Source organism: Dromaius novaehollandiae, chromosome 2, assembly GCF_036370855.1.
Source record: "Dromaius novaehollandiae isolate bDroNov1 chromosome 2, bDroNov1.hap1, whole genome shotgun sequence".
Taxonomy (NCBI): domain Eukaryota; kingdom Metazoa; phylum Chordata; class Aves; order Casuariiformes; family Dromaiidae; genus Dromaius; species Dromaius novaehollandiae.
Window position 1 is genome coordinate 68095974 of NC_088099.1, and position 15759 is coordinate 68111732.

Genomic DNA, 15759 nt, shown 5'->3' on the forward strand with positions numbered 1-15759 from the left:
TTTAAAGGAGTAAAGTAGTAGGGGCTGCTTTTTTTTTTTTTTAAACATAATGCAAAGTCCCAGAAGAATTTGACAACCTGTCCTCTGAATTTCAAAACAAACATTATTTGGTTCCAGAAGTCGGATCAATCTGTTCTGTAAATGTTCACAAACACAACTACAACACATGTTGATTTTATAAAATGAGTTCTTATAGAACTGTATCAAATGTTTTATGGTCTTACAAATGACGATTCTTTAAGCACAGCCTGCAGTGCCTGCTATTGTATATTTCCTTAACAAACAGAAAGTGAAGTATTCGTTAGTACCATACATTTCAGTAATGACATAGGGAATTATTCCATCTAGAATAACATTTTGTGGTCCATGGCTTTGATTTTTTTAAAGTTCCTATCATATCAGGAGAGAGAGTGTCCTTTAATTAAGAATTTATATAGCTTTTGTTGAAAAAGCTTTATCGAATCAAACTGTCTTTTCTATCAAAACCAAGGGGTTTCGTGAAGTTTCTTCAATTTTCTCGAATTTCATTTTTAAAGCAAGTTGTGGAAAAGTCATGCTTAAAATATGGAAACATGCCCTTTCCATATTTTCAGAATGATACCGCAGTCATTCCGTTTTGCCATCCTGTTCCGATATAATTTTCTGTTTAATTTTTTACAAGTTTCATATTATATAATATAGTATGCTACACAATCATATGCATATTCATAACGTGCCAATGTACCTTTTGTATATTTCCTACATTGCATAGTGTTATCTAATGGAAAATGAGAAGTCAAAATTGTGAGCAAATAGATCTAACTGCTTGTAAAACATTTCTTTCTGTGGGGACTTTCAACCTTTTTTAAGATGGGTTCTTATTCATAAGCGTGATGTTCTTTGGCAGATGAAAGGCTTAGATTCAAATGAGATGAAAAACGAAGAACAGAAAGTCAGGAAAGCTGTTTAACAAGACAGGAAAGATAGAGAAAGCGTTTTTACCTTGACATTGACAAAGCTGGGAAGGGACAGAGAAGGTTGCTAGGGAGAGAGGAAGCATGTATGGGTGCATGTGCATATATTCATATACACATAAATGTACAGAATAGTATAACTCTTACTTGGTCTCCATATATTTGGTCCCTGGCTGCATTTTGCTAGCTGATTAAGTGAAAGGCACTGAAAGACAGTGCTTTTTAACCAAAGCTTGCAATCAAAATAGACAGGACATCAAAGGAGCACCATCACCTGATGGAGAATAGATCCAAAAAGACTGAGGCCCACATAGTCACTAAAGTCCCTTTCTCTTTAGTCCATGCCAAAATGTCGTTAAAAATTTGCTCCTAAAGGACTGACCCAAGGCCTTGTAGGAAAGCTATAGCTGAGGAACATACACAAAACAGATTTTTAAATGTCCTAATTAAGTGCTTTGCCCACAAAAATCACTGTTCCTTGCCCCTATGGGTGTTTGTTTTTCACATGGCATTCAATGCCTTCTGTTCCTGTGCGATAATAGGTCCGAATTGTACGCATAGTATTCCAAGCTATTTCTGCTGCTCTCGAACAACAAAAAAGATCAAAACCCAAATAATTCTCACCACCACAGTTTGCTTCAATAGCTGTAATCATAGGAACAAAAGAAATCCTCTTCTGTACCTTATTAAATGGTTTCAAAGTATTAGAAGAATGTTCCACTTTTCTTTATTTATCCTGTTGTATTGATAAAGCAGGGAATTTTAGAGAACTGAACAACTTTAGAGAAATTCCTTTAAATCCCAAACCAGAAAAGATTTTTGGGAATAAGCATAAAGATATAATTTAAAATGACCACAGCAGAGTCAATGTACACTCTTATTAGTGGCACTCAGACAGTGCAAGGCAACTGCTGAGTAACCCACGGCTGTTAAGGGCCAGAGTTTGCTCAGAGTAAGGTCTTTATCAGAGCCAGAAGAAACTTGTAAATACCTGCAAAGCACATAGAGATGGTATGATAGCAACTGGCCCTAAAATATTTCTCCTGGTTTACCACATGTCATGTTATTTGAAGGTCAGCCCCTTTTCAGCTAACAGCAGAAAAAGTAATTCCTTTAACAGAGGAATTAAGATCCAACTGAGAGGTGAGCTTTCATTGATCACTCAGAAACCATTGACTCTTCCTGAGCCATCCTACAGGTATGTGAAGAGGTTGTTAGACATTTCTTAAGTCAAAATTGCTTAAGTTGCCTTGACAGCATTGACAGGACCATCCTGAAGTCTCTTTTTTTTAACTAAAGCACACTGTTATTTCTCATTGAATTCATGCCAAAAGTGCATGGAATCATGTCCAAACAAATTAAACAGGGAAAGGAGGAAGCCCTGATCCTTTCATGATCAATTGCAGTACCTGCACAAGCATCAGTATGTCCAGGCTGGTCTTTGCTCAAGAAAGTTAGAATTGAAAGTTATATTTATTCTCTACCACATACATTGGGGGGAGGTGGAGAGAAAAAAAAACCTTTTCCAAGGCAATTTTTTGCCTGAAAGTCATTATTAAAAATACAGCTAAGTATCCCCAGGACTTCAGTCCTGGAGGCCGGATGCAAAAGTTACTTCTCAGGCATGGTATCACCCAAGCAACATTTATATTTGGAAATTTCAGCATTCCTGAGGAAGAAATGTTGTGCAGCAGTGAACACCTCATGCTTTGCACTGCTCTGTGAAGGCTTGTTCCAGGCAGCACTCTGGCTCAGGCCCCTGCCCTGGCTCTGACCTTCCTGAGGTGGCATTTCCTTTCTTTCCCAAAGTGGACAGACTTCTCCAGAGAATCCTTTGACTCTTATAGGGAATCTTGATTGCAAAGCTGATGGAGCTGTCTGTGCTGGGAAACTATGCATGTTCCCCAAGGTTGAGTCAGATTGGATCGAGAGAGGATAAAGTGTTACGCAAAAGTATTGTAGAGGAAGGGTGTTCAGGAAGGACATTGCAGCTTATCTCTGTTCACCAATGATTCACGCCAACATTTTCAACTGTGCAGAATAGGCTATGGTAATATGCAAAGGAGTTTCAGCCCACATCAGTGTTAATGGGGAGAGGAGGAAGAAAAAGATATTCTAGCTGCTCACAAAGCCCCAATTAAAATTAGATTTTAAAGTAATCCTAAGTTTGCCACTGAATCAAAATTCTGTGTACACAGTTAAAATGCAACCTCATTTCATGCAACTGAGCTGAGGAAGCAAGATAAATCCTTAGAGTGCTTCATATTTAAGGACAGCATTTTCATCTGCTAATGAAAACATCATGAAATTACAAGGCATGGGACAGCATTTTCAAAACATCTCAGATAAAACTCCAAGAAGCCTAGAATTCTCAATTCCCAGCAGGCTTCTGGGATAAAATTTATGCTTCGCTATTAACACGTGTTGAAATCTGCATATATTCAACACATTATTCATGCGCATGATGAGTTTTCCGATGCAGGAGTTACAGGCCTTGTTGCATCAATATCACATGGCTTCAAGGAGAGACTTCGTGGTGCTCACAAGAGACAAACAACAGGCTCTTACGAGTGCACATTGCTGTACCTGTCAGTCATAGCCATAATACATGAAGCACAGTAAACTGCCTTTTATCTCGTACCCTCTCACCGCAATGCTTTCAGCTCCTCAGTCTGCGACATGGTGTCACAGTGTGTCTGCCACTTGGGAGCATGCTAGATGCTGGTGATCCAACTAGCAGAAAGCATGTTCTTCGCTGCTGCTGCCTTCGCTGTCACCTTCTCCCACCGTCTGCTCCTCCATCACATGCCCCAGCAAGCAAGGTGTCACACACCAGCTCACTGCTGAGACAGAGGCAGCAAATTTGCTTCCTTCTTCCTAGTTACTAGACACTTTCTAACATTTTTTTTAAATTTAGAAAGCATCTGCACCTTAGTGGGACATAGCCCTGGGGCGCTGGGGTGACCTGCAGGAGGAGGAGGACCAAGTGTGCTCCCTACCATTATGACTGATGACCACATCAGTGCTCACCACTGCTAGAGGTGATTTCTCTACCCCTGTGGGGAACAGATTTGAAAGAGATTTTTAAGTGAAATAAAGGAAGTGAACAGGTACAGTCTGACCTAAAAAACATTCCACACTTCAAAAGAAAACAAAAAGAGTTTCTTTCTTTAATGGACAGCCATGCAGGAAATTGGTTAAGACTGGTCCAGCTGAATTTGAACGTTGAAAAATACTAGCATGCACCTTTCCAAAACAAACACCTTTGACTTCATTCAGGAATTGTAAGAAGTGAAACTGAAATATGAAAACTTTCCAGGCCTGACACTTTAAAATAGAAGAAAATCCTTATCCATTCTTACTTCAGCAAATATGCCTGTGAATGCCTTTACAGGAGAAGTCTTCCATCAAACATTGACTTCTAGGATATTGATTGAGAACGGGATTTAAAATGTAGTTGAGTAGTCACACAAGAAATTGATCTGGAAAGCTGAGACCATCCAATCAGGGAATAGACACATGCTATGTACCTTATGAATGCAAATAAAATTCAAGGAAATTTGAATTTCAAATACATTCAATGACTTGTTTTTGAACACCCACCTATAGCTTGAGAATCTCTTACAGATTATTTTCTCTCTATATATAAAAATAGGAATGAAAACAGTAAACTTAGAAATAGAAATAATTTCAAGCACCTGTGGAGTTGAATTGATATTTTCCTTTTTGTAAAAATAAGTTCACAAACGTTTACATTCTGTGGTACTGTAAAATTCTCTTTTAAATTCTCTTTCATGACTACACATCCTGCCAAATTTGATGACATTTTTCCTGATCAGATATTTTGCTAATAATTTCTGTAAATTATTTCAAATGACAACTAAATGAGTCACAATCTATTAGTAGGCAAACTGGTAAAGAGAAACAGAAGAGGACTTAATTGAATAAATTATTCATTACAATTTATTCAGTCAGCTTTGATTTAAATGCTTGTTAATCTTTTGAGGGTTCATGTGGTACAATCTTACAGTAGCCCTGGTCAGGCATTCCGAAATATGAAGTGTGATCCCCCCTTGCCCCCCCCCCCCCCCCCAAAAAAAGCTACATTCTCAGATTTCCCATGAAATGCAAAAGTTGGGAAAAAAATGCTTTGGAGCCCTCAGAACATTTTGTTTCACTGATCATATTCTCCAGTAAGAAAGTAATCATTTGTTTCAATAACATAAAAACATTACAGTATAAAATACTGATATAATACAACAGTATAATGCAGTACCATAGAAAATAGATGTATAATTAATATGACAGATTTTCTCACATCCAAAATGTTATCAAAACTGGTAAGTGTTCTCTGAGAGATTCAGCCAGGCTAAACTGTTTCCTGATTGTTAGCATCTTTCTGGGGCATGCTGAATTGCTTATGCACTCCTCCCATTTCCATACGGCATGCCAAGGAGCCACTAGCCAGTGCTAATCAGCACCTACAGCCTGGACACCATGAATTATTGTATCTAAACTTTTAACTATGAGGCTTTGCCAAGAAACCTCTCCAGCTCCCCAGGCACCTATGAAAATGATATTACCTTGGCTGGAGAGCTGTAGGAACAGTCAAATATCTTGTTTCTGTAGGAGCTGCCACACACCTGAACATGGAGCTCTTAGTTGTGGGTCCATTACCATGAAAATGTCTGAAAATTGGAAAAAAACAAGAGTTAAGGTAAAAGTAGAGGAAGACCAGAGTTACACAGATTTAAATACAGACCACGTGTTAAAGCCCAGGAACAAGTATAAAAAAGAACACAAAACTAAATTTATGCATCCGTGTGGGGTTTTAATCAGCTCCAAGAGAGTTCCCTCCATTTCATTTCATCAACAAGCTGTCCAAACACTTACAAAGCCTCACAGCGGGGACTCAGCTCCTAAGCACAGCTCTCTTCCTGGGCACATATCTCCTGGTGGAAACACTTGATCGGGGGATGCATGTGCCCTGTCCACATAAACTTCCCCTTGGCTGTCATTACATTCAGACCTCCTCCCTCTGATTTGTTCTGGTCTGTAACTTGAGCAAGATGTTAGTTTTAACTCTTCTCGCACAGGTTTGCTGCCTGCCCTCGCCTAAAAAATGGGAAATGCTAGTGCCCTTTGGATCTAACCATGTGAAATCATCTCCTGGCAAAATGAAGAAGTGCTTAGCTAACTACAAACCTTTGAGTTACTGTGCAGCTAAACACCCCCTTCCACCCGTGAAGGCAAAGTCTGGCTATCTCAGAACCAGTGTCTAGCTTCTTTGACACATTCTGCATAAAGTAAGCATGGAGAACCGTATTCTACAGAAGTCCATGTAAAAGTAATGCCCGGCATTCATTATTTAGGTCTGGCTACTAAATGTGGTATTAGTAGACACCTGCAGTGACTGAATGGCATGACTCCAGCCTGGGTGCTACTGTGACACTTGCAGAAAATTTCCTTATCCCCTCCAAAAAGAGGGAGAGATCTCACAGCTTGCTGCATGAACCCTACAAAAAGGCAAACAGACAAACTTCAGAGGCAGCCAGAATTCCTCTCAAAAGCAGTAGAGACAGGGTCGTAACACTCTTTTTCCAGGAAGACAATATTTCTCCCCTCTCTTTCCCTTTTGGGCCTGCTTATGTGGTCCAGCTAGGCTGACGCAGGACAGCGATAAAACATGGTTGGTGTGGGCAAGCCCTCACCTTCTGCATTTATAACCTGGCGCCAGCTGGGGCCTACAGCCCGTGGCATAAAGTCTTGTCTTTTTGGCCTGAGATCAGGTCACAGATAGTGCCTGTTCCCTAATCCAGACAGAAGTGCTGTGATGTTTAAGCTCTGATGTGCATTCTGTATAATTAGGGCCTGATGGCATCTGTTTTTTTAAAAGCTCACTTATGCAATTCAGTTAATTTTAATAGCTAATTTATATCTTTTATTGTTTTATGAACTTGAAGCTTATATTTCAATGGGAACAGTGCAACAGCTGATGCAAAATGTGCTCTTGTAAATAAACATGGGTTGCAGCAAATGGAGGAAAGATATTCAACAGTAACAATCATTCTCAGTTAGGATATTGGGGGAAAAAATTGCAGCACATTAAGAAAGCAATAACACTCAACAGGGTGTGCATTCATCAGTCAATATGTATGCACTGGGAGTGCCCAGAAGCAGGGAGAGCAGCCAGCCGTGTATGCTTATGTAACAACTATTCGGATGCAATGCATCATGCCCTACTGACGGATAACGTGAACGGGTGGCACAAAGAAATGGCTGGGACCTTGGCTCTCACAAATGCTCAGCCCTAATACGGATTCACCATGTCAGCTTGGGCAGTTCACGTGCCTTCTCTGGGGTCCTATTTTCCTTAAGGGTGAAATGGATTATAGCGACTGACTTTCCCAGGGGAGTCACTTGTTCTGTAAAAGGAAAGAACAGCAGTACTTATGCCACCACTCACTGTAAAATGAGGATAATATGTCCCCGCAGAGGATGGTTTGAGGACTCCTTGTTAACACAAATGAGTCACTGCTTGGGGCTAGTAGGAAGGTAGAGCAGGACCCTCAGTTTAATCAAAGCAGGGTTAATACTCAATGCCAGAAGGGGACTCGCAAGGACCAGAAGACAGAGCAGGCCACCGATGTCTACATGAAGCACCTGTTGGGGTGGTACTCTCTTGTACTTCCCCAAGATCTTGCATCTCATGGTCATCCCCAGAAGCTGGCTCTGAGACCATATGGCCAGGGTGTGCATGCACTCTGCTCCCTAGCAAAGGACCCCCCTGCAACAACAACATCGTCCAAGGCCCGTGAAGACCTTTCCACAGTCTGGTCCCCAGCTAAAACACTCATCCCTGACATCAAAATTCACCTTCAAAACATAACATCAGACTCAAAAATGATCCATTTCAAGGTTCTACTCCCATTGCATTTGCAATCATGCTGATTCTTTAAACAAATATATTTCTTAAGTGCTGGGTTTTCTTTCTTTTTCTTTAAATAACAAATATATTGTTCTTGCAAGGAAAAGAAAATTTAGTAAGGCAAGCCTCAGGGAATTGGGCAGGCAATCCACAAACAGCGCCTGCCATGTCACAGCTTTCAAAAGTTCCAGTTAATTACTTATTGTATGTGCACATGATATACATAAACCCACTTGCCTAATGCAGCAAAAACAAAAAGGAGCAAGTTCATGGGCTGCTTTTCATTCATTTACCACACATGTGTTTCATTGCTGACTGTATATATGCACGGCACACACATAGAAAATAGCAACTATTACATACAGTGCCTACCATTGTTAAGAGCCTGTCACACTGTATTTTTGAGTGTTTAAACTGGGGTATGGTCATTTGGAAAGATTTTGCAAAACACCCAGACTTTCATTTTGGAGGGGATGTATAGGAGAAGGCAGGTCTTAATGCTCTTTTTATGCACAATCATGAAGCAAAGTTCCCATTCTTTCCCTCCCTCTCTCCACTCCAGCTGACATCTTAGTAGCTACTTGACAGCACAAATTGACCATGAGTCTCCATCTACCAAGTGCTTTTTTTTTTTCTAAAACCATATTCATTACTTCTCCCTTTAGCCACTCTTCCCCTTCCTTTCAGGAACTGATTCAATATATTCCTTTCCACTGAATACTTTTGTTTACTTTAAGTAAAGGTAAGCCACCATCTTGAACCAGGAAGAGGAAACTCCTCCTTCTACTGTCCTACTGATAGCCTGGCACAAGTAGATCAAGAGTGTGTAAGAATACAGATATAGGTATTGTAATCAGGGCGTGACCAGATTTTAGCATGCAGTCTTCACTTGCACATCCATTTTGTTTCTCTATTCCTTCTTTTCCAAAGCTAGTTTTTCAGCCTATTCTGTATTCTATTTTAACCCTGTTTCTTCCACCAGCCAAGTTTCCACCTGCTCTTTTTCTCACCCTCTCTTCCCTAGCACTAAGGGACTATTGCAAGGCTCAGGATGGGGCCCACGGCACATGGCCCACTCTTACTTTAAAACTGGATGTAAGCAGATTCCCACCCACTGTATCCATGCATCAGTAAAATGATACAAAATTGGGGTAGAACATGAATACAGCAATTTTGCTTTATTTTTAAACAGATCTATCTGTTGTCTTTTTATTTTTAAAAAAAAAGAGCAAGCAGCATGAACTAAAATCCTCTGCAGAGTCAGCATATATTACGCACGGAAGCTAATCTCACCATAGTTAAGTAGAAAATATCCTGTCATTATAAGCCTGATCTTGTCTCCCTGTCACTATTTAGCCTCGCAAAAGCTAAACCAAACTCCCTGAATTTTCACAGGCCAGATCTGATGAGAATATGTAATTTTTGTCAGAAAGTTTGGAGACAAATGGGACAGGACATCTAGGAGAAGTGAATATCTGGTCTTCTTCCTCTCGTTCTCTTTGGTCACCTTTGGATTATCATGTTGTGAAGGACCATCAGTCCCCACTTTCCTGGGACAACTAGCAGCGCTCCAAAGGAAAGGAAAAGAAGCTGGTCCCACATTCTGCAAAGAGATTTTGACTTGGCCCAAATTTGTCAGCTTCTGTTCAGAGAAGGACAAGCACTGCTTTGTTTCTGTGTGCGTTACAGACTCTGCACATGCAAAATGCACATTTGCTATGTGCTTTACAGACATGTTGCCCCAGTACAGACTTTAGAAAGACCCCACAGATGCAGATGGCTGTGTAGCAGGGAGCCAGCAGCAAGGCATCCTACTGCAGGTGTATATGGGAAGGAGGGTTTGATCACACCAGTCACTGGTCCGTAACTGGTCGCCACTTTTGTTTGGTGAGCTATCATGATGTAATCACATTGAGTATGTTGGTGATTTGTTTTAGATTGAATTCAAAATGAAACAGCAACATTATTTTGATACCAGGACTGGCATTTACAGTTATGTTAGTTAAGAGGTTGGCAGCTGCTAAAAGACCCTCCAACCCAAATCCATGCAACAGCTTCAGAGGATGGGGGCTGGCAAGGGTGCAACAGAAGGAAAGGGATGGAAGTGAGGAAGCAGACCCATGACACGATTGCAGCTCAGCCTCTGTTCCTATATGTACTCAACAGCATGATCCCTTCATCTCCTTCAGTTTTGGATAAGGTTTAGCCCAGATTTCTATTTCTGCAGTTCAGGCCCTTGCTCTTTGCTTCTCAGTGCCATAAAGTGCAATGTTCTACTACTCCATAAGCTTTTTAATTTTCTGAGCATTTAAAAAGTACTTCACATATGGTTTGGAATGCTTGAAATTTATATTATATGTAAATCATTTTATATAAAACATCTATGTGATGCCATTTCTTTGCAAATCACTGGTTTGGCTATGAACAAAACTTAAACCCAGGGTTTGAACATACCAAGCACAGCTTCAGTTTTGTATGAAGCCTTCTGAAAATCCCCTGGAAAAGAAGATACTTTAAGTTATGGTCCACCAAAGGGTTAAGCTGAAGTACAGGAAAAGAAATAAAAATGTAACTCTACATATTTTTGCTAGCTATCCCAGTAGCTTCTGCCTCATAAATTCTCATGACAATTGCATAATGCTGAATCTGTTCACTGGGAATCCCGAAAGGATGTCTTAACCCTTTTGCTTTCTTGAAGTTTGATAATTAATGCTATTTCTTTCAGACGGAGGAGACAGCTTACCCAAACAGCCAATGCTGAAACAAACACGGATGTAGGTACTGTACTGTACGTGCTCTGTGTTTTCAATTTCCCTGCCTGGGCCACACTGGAATAGGCAAACAGGTAGAGGCAAAATTAGATCTGACCCAAACCTTGCCACTTAGGTAGGTCTTTGAGACATTAGAGCCTGTTAATCACTGCTTCACAGGGCAAATTCTGGGGCTTGTATTTAAGCCAGTCTCCCACTGAAGTCACTATGCAGAGGGTAGAATTAGACCCTGGATTGTTTGTTTTCCCCAGCAGTGGCTGCCTGCTAATTGCAACTGTTGAATGTATGCATATTCATTACACCACAGAGCTCGGGAAGCTGCAGTCTGCAGCTAATGTGCTGAATCAGATAGTAAATCAGACTGATTAAGATACAATGCTCAGGCTTAAGAGAAACACTAATTACGCAGCCTTTTCTTTAGAATTGACTTTCAAATCATGTCAATATGAGGGATGATATAGAGAAGAGTGGGATCTGAGTACAGGTCTGACCATGGTCTCCAGCAGCAGTGGGGCAGGCTGTGTAGCTGCAGTGGGACTGACAGGCTGCCAACATAACAACCACAAGGCAAAGAGACACTGCCAGTGCTCCTGGTGGGGAGCACGAGTTGAGCGAGATCCTCAGCAGCCCCTCCAGGCTGTTACCAAGCTCCAGCCACAGTTCAGACCTTCCCTCCACAAGCAGAAGCTCTTGGGAGGTGAGCAATGGCAGGATCCCACAGAGTAATCTCCACCACCTGGGAGCCAATTCAGCCCAGTGTTTCCCATTCTCATTACTTTTAACAGTATTCACCAGGGTTCTGAATATGACAAAGCTTTGCTTTCTGCTAAGCTAGAGGGAGCCAGCTGGAGAAGGCTTAACCCTGTCACAGAAATGGCTACTCCAGAAAACATACATATATCTGATATTGGAAGCCATGCCTAGTGGATGGAAGCTGTGGGGACTTGATAGTATGAGATATTTGGGAGCACGTGTAGGCACAGGCTTACTGGGACCAATTTCTGCTCCCCTTGCCCTTGCTCTGTGCCACAGCCATTGACATGCATGAAGGTGCTCTGATAAATGCCAGCGTGACAAAAAAATTAAGGCTCCTTTTCAGCTTAATATGCTTTTCTGTATTCAGCTCTCAGGTATGCTGTGGGAGTAAATGCAGTCTCAAGACATGACTGAGGGGAACACTTGGGGTTTCATTATAGAACTCTGTTGGAATAATACCTATATTCATCATTGGCCCTTTCACATCTCTCCTGTCCTGTAGTAAAGGAGGCCTTCCTTACAAAAATGCATCTGAATCTGCCTGGAAGCCATGTGTAGGGAAAGAATGAGACCTCTATAAATGTGCTCAGCGAGTGAAGCTGTTTGCTTTGTGACAGTGTGCTATGCTGATACCCTCAAGTATTTGACATCCATGATTCACAATTTACAGCCTAAATTATGTAATGGTGTTTGCTTCCTGGTTTAACTTTCTGAAACTGCTTTTGCTTGTGCTCCAGACTGGATTATTTTAACAGTTATGTGAATTGAAGCCATTGGCCTAAAATTTCTATCCTGGTTTGCATGAACAATACATTCCTTTTGCACAGCCACAACCTGTGGAAAGGTACAGGCACACAGAAAACACAAACTTTGATTCCAAAGTCCGCCAAATGTTTGCAAAGGAGATCATTTTCATCTGGGTCATCCTCAGCCTTCTCTGCATGGAAATGAAAGAAGTGGGATGAAGCATTCTTCCCCAACTCATTTTTCTGGCTTTGTCACCACCAACAAACACCATGGCATTAATGTCTGTAAGGCAGGATCTGAAGGAGACAGAGGGACTACCTCATTCTGCCATGAGTTTCCTCAGAAATGACTGCTTTCCTTCACCTTCCTCTGGCTCCTTCTGACACATGAAAATCAGTCATCTGGGTGAACTTGTTGCATTTGTGCAGAACAGAGCCATGCGCTAATAGAAGCGTGATTGCAAAGCCCAGTTTCCAGAGAGAACTCCAAGGTATCATCAAAACCACTGCAATTACTGCAGATTAAACCCTGGATCAGAAGAATCTGCACTTGGGAAGAATTTAGGTCTCGTTCTGAATGTTAATACTTCTCTTCATTCTGGTTTTCTGACACCAAACTCCAGCCTTAGACTTCCTTAAAAGTCGCAACAGTTCAGAGCTATACTTTAGCATCTCAAGTCCACGTCTAGTAAATACAAATGCTCCTGCTCCATCATCATCTATCCCCAAATAATCACCATGTTCACTGCCTTTATGTCAATCACTTTCACTCAAACTACCCTTCGTGTCAGGCTAGGAAGACAGAGGAGATGCAAGTGAATGAAAGAAAGGCAAGATCACTAAATGTCAGGGCACATTACAGTTTACAATTAATTCACCTGAAGCAAAGGCAATAAAAGCGCAAGCTCAAACATTTTGGACAGTGTCAGCTTAGCAATCATCTCCAAACAGGGCCTGGACTCCATCACAGCCATTCAGCCATTACCCGTCAGGAGTATATGGAGGGGTGAAAGCTAAAGCAAGAGAGGCATCGGAGACTAGAGTTTCTTTCCTATTCTTACTAGTACTAAATCAAAGGCAATTTTGCAACAAAATTCAATATCTCTTCATCAGACATTTTCAAAGAAACCGTATTTGAAACTGCTTTATACAGTTAAATATAACTATTGTGGACCAGTGGATGCCTGAGAATGTGCACACACACAGGGACACTGCTTTCACCAAAATTGCTAACTGCATTGAGACATTGAAACAGATGCAATGCATTAGTCATCCTAATAACAATAACCAAGGGAGGAGGAAATGAATGAGAAAAAAGAGGTGAGGAAACATGTTTCAGCTGAGGTTTGAATGTGCAGGAGACAGGAAGGCATGAGGTCAACAGGAGACAGACCTCTCACCAGACAAAGTCAAGCTGTGTTGCAGGTCAGAGATACAGCCAGAAATAGAGAGACAGAGAAGAAAAGGTAGCCTGGAGGAAGGAGAGCAACTTGGTGGTGATAAAACACAGCATGAATGGGCAGGCAGTGGAATTGTGGGGAATCTCAAATTAAGCAGAGAACTCAGCTTGGAAATGTGTGAGCATGCTGGCACAAAAATGGTGAACAGCAGCATTCAGCGCATACTTCCCATGTTGCAGAGGAGACAACAGGGATAGCCAGAGAGGAAAGAAGGCAGAAAGCACGGTGACAGGATCGTAGAGCTGCAAACAGGCAGGAAAGGAAATCTGTACATCTGGCTGGTGCCACTGAGCGAGCAAAAACTTGTGACTGAGGAACATATGAATCTGTGAATATGAATGTGACTTAGAATTTCAATTATCTCTTGATTGCTACAGAGACTCTTCGTAGTTACCGGGAGGTGCCACTATTGATGTCCTACCTGCCATCTCTACCACCTACAACACAGAATCCCCTTCTTTATCAACCACAAGAAACCTTCCTGCACCTGCAGTTTTACCATTTGTTTCACTTTTAAATGACATCTCTGTGGATGCTAATGTCCTGAGCAGTCTCTCCTCCTCAGCGCTGACACCTTGAACTTCAATCCAAGGACAGAAAGCATGACAGGTTTCAGAGAAAGATAACAGATACAGAACACCTTTTGCGCCTTCAAAGCCTCCCCTGAAAATTTCTGGGGATTCATATCGGCCACTGCCAGATATATCTCACACCACAGAGAAATACACCTTCTTATCTAGCTCAGTGACAGACTCTACCTTCAAACCAGATTCTTGTACTTTCTTGCATGTTGTACTCCTCTTTGTAAATCACCTTTGGTGTTCATTGGATCGCATTTAGGACACCATTATATTAAGGCATGCAACCTCACTGCCACATGGAAAGTATGTTAGGTATCTGTAGGAGGGGAAGGATATCTCTTAAAGGAACCTGAAGAGCAGGGTATCAAAGTAGTAAATGTCACTTGCTTTTTAAGAAGAAAGTAAGTGTTCCAGAGGAATTGGCTTTCAATGACACAGCCTTATTTTATTGTCAACACCAGCATTTGTAGGCTGATAGAGGTAATCTGAGTTAATAAGATCTCATCTTAAGCCTGGGGCAGGAAAAGAGGAAGGAGAAGCATGCTGCATAGACAGATGCCTTGACAACAGCAGAGATTAACTAGCATGCAGATATACTTTATACGGGTCCAAATGGATGCTGAGCCACCAATAGAGACTGCAGTTAGGTGCAAATAAGTTTTGCTGAATACATGAAACACCAAAGGATCTGCAGAGGAACTCCTAGCAGAAAGGGCCATTAATCACTGTAGCCAGCTGCATCCCATGTACAATGCTCACCTTGTGAACCTGAAAAATATTACTGTAATAAGAAAAAAAAAAGACACCCTTCAAAAGATTCTTCAGGTGCCCTATGCAGAAACTGCAGTAACTCTTTGGGACAGATTATTTTCTGGCTGTATTTCTTAGTAGGCAGATTCTTCAGCTCTGATTCCAACAGCAGCTGATACAACTAACACTGTTTTCATTTGTCACAGTCACCTTCCCCTATCTTTTCTCCAGAAAAAGGCTCATACCAGTGTGGGAATGGGGCAAAGGAGAAGAGTGGGAAATGTACTGGCTGGTTTAGGTATAAACTTTGCTGCCTCACCTATGCCATAAGTAGACTGAAAACTTCCACAGGTCTTTCGTGAAGGGCAAAAATCATGCCTTGTTTTTTTCCTTCTCCAACACTTTTGATGTGGCTGTGATCCTAGTCAAGCAACAAAAAATAAAACCCCATGCATGGAAGCAAGATCACCTCTGACTTCAGTCTAGCTTGCATTTCCATCTCCTGGAGTTGCGTCAGCATCAGTTGCATCCACTGCTTAAAAAAGAAAAAGGTAAGCAGCAAATATTAGTCACAGGCAGAGGCAGCAGCAGGCAGGGACAAATGATTGAATTCCCAGGTGGCTCCAAGAGCGCCTGTCATCCTCTCTAAGTCAGCACATTTTTAAGTAGGCTCAACATGACCTTGTGAATTCCACCCTTACGTCACCACAGGGGCTTTCAGGACCTCCTCCTTCTTTACAGTTCTACTCTCATCCCTCTACCCGTCTCATGCATATTGCATTTTATAAGACACTTGCTCTAAAAAAGCAACAAA

At 41.4% G+C, this 15759-nt stretch overlaps 1 long non-coding RNA gene across 1 annotated transcript in view; it reads right to left on the reverse strand.

The window, feature by feature from the left end:
- Positions 1–15466, reverse strand: part of LOC135327311 (uncharacterized) — a 46555-nt gene extending 31089 nt beyond the window's left edge. Inside the window, exons 1-2 of the long non-coding RNA XR_010387417.1 lie at positions 15265–15466; positions 5537–5641 (exon numbers count right to left, since the gene is read on the reverse strand). This is a non-coding gene — a long non-coding RNA (uncharacterized LOC135327311). The remainder of the gene's footprint in view (positions 1–5536; positions 5642–15264) is intronic.
- Between the last annotated feature and the right edge of the window lie 293 nt (positions 15467–15759).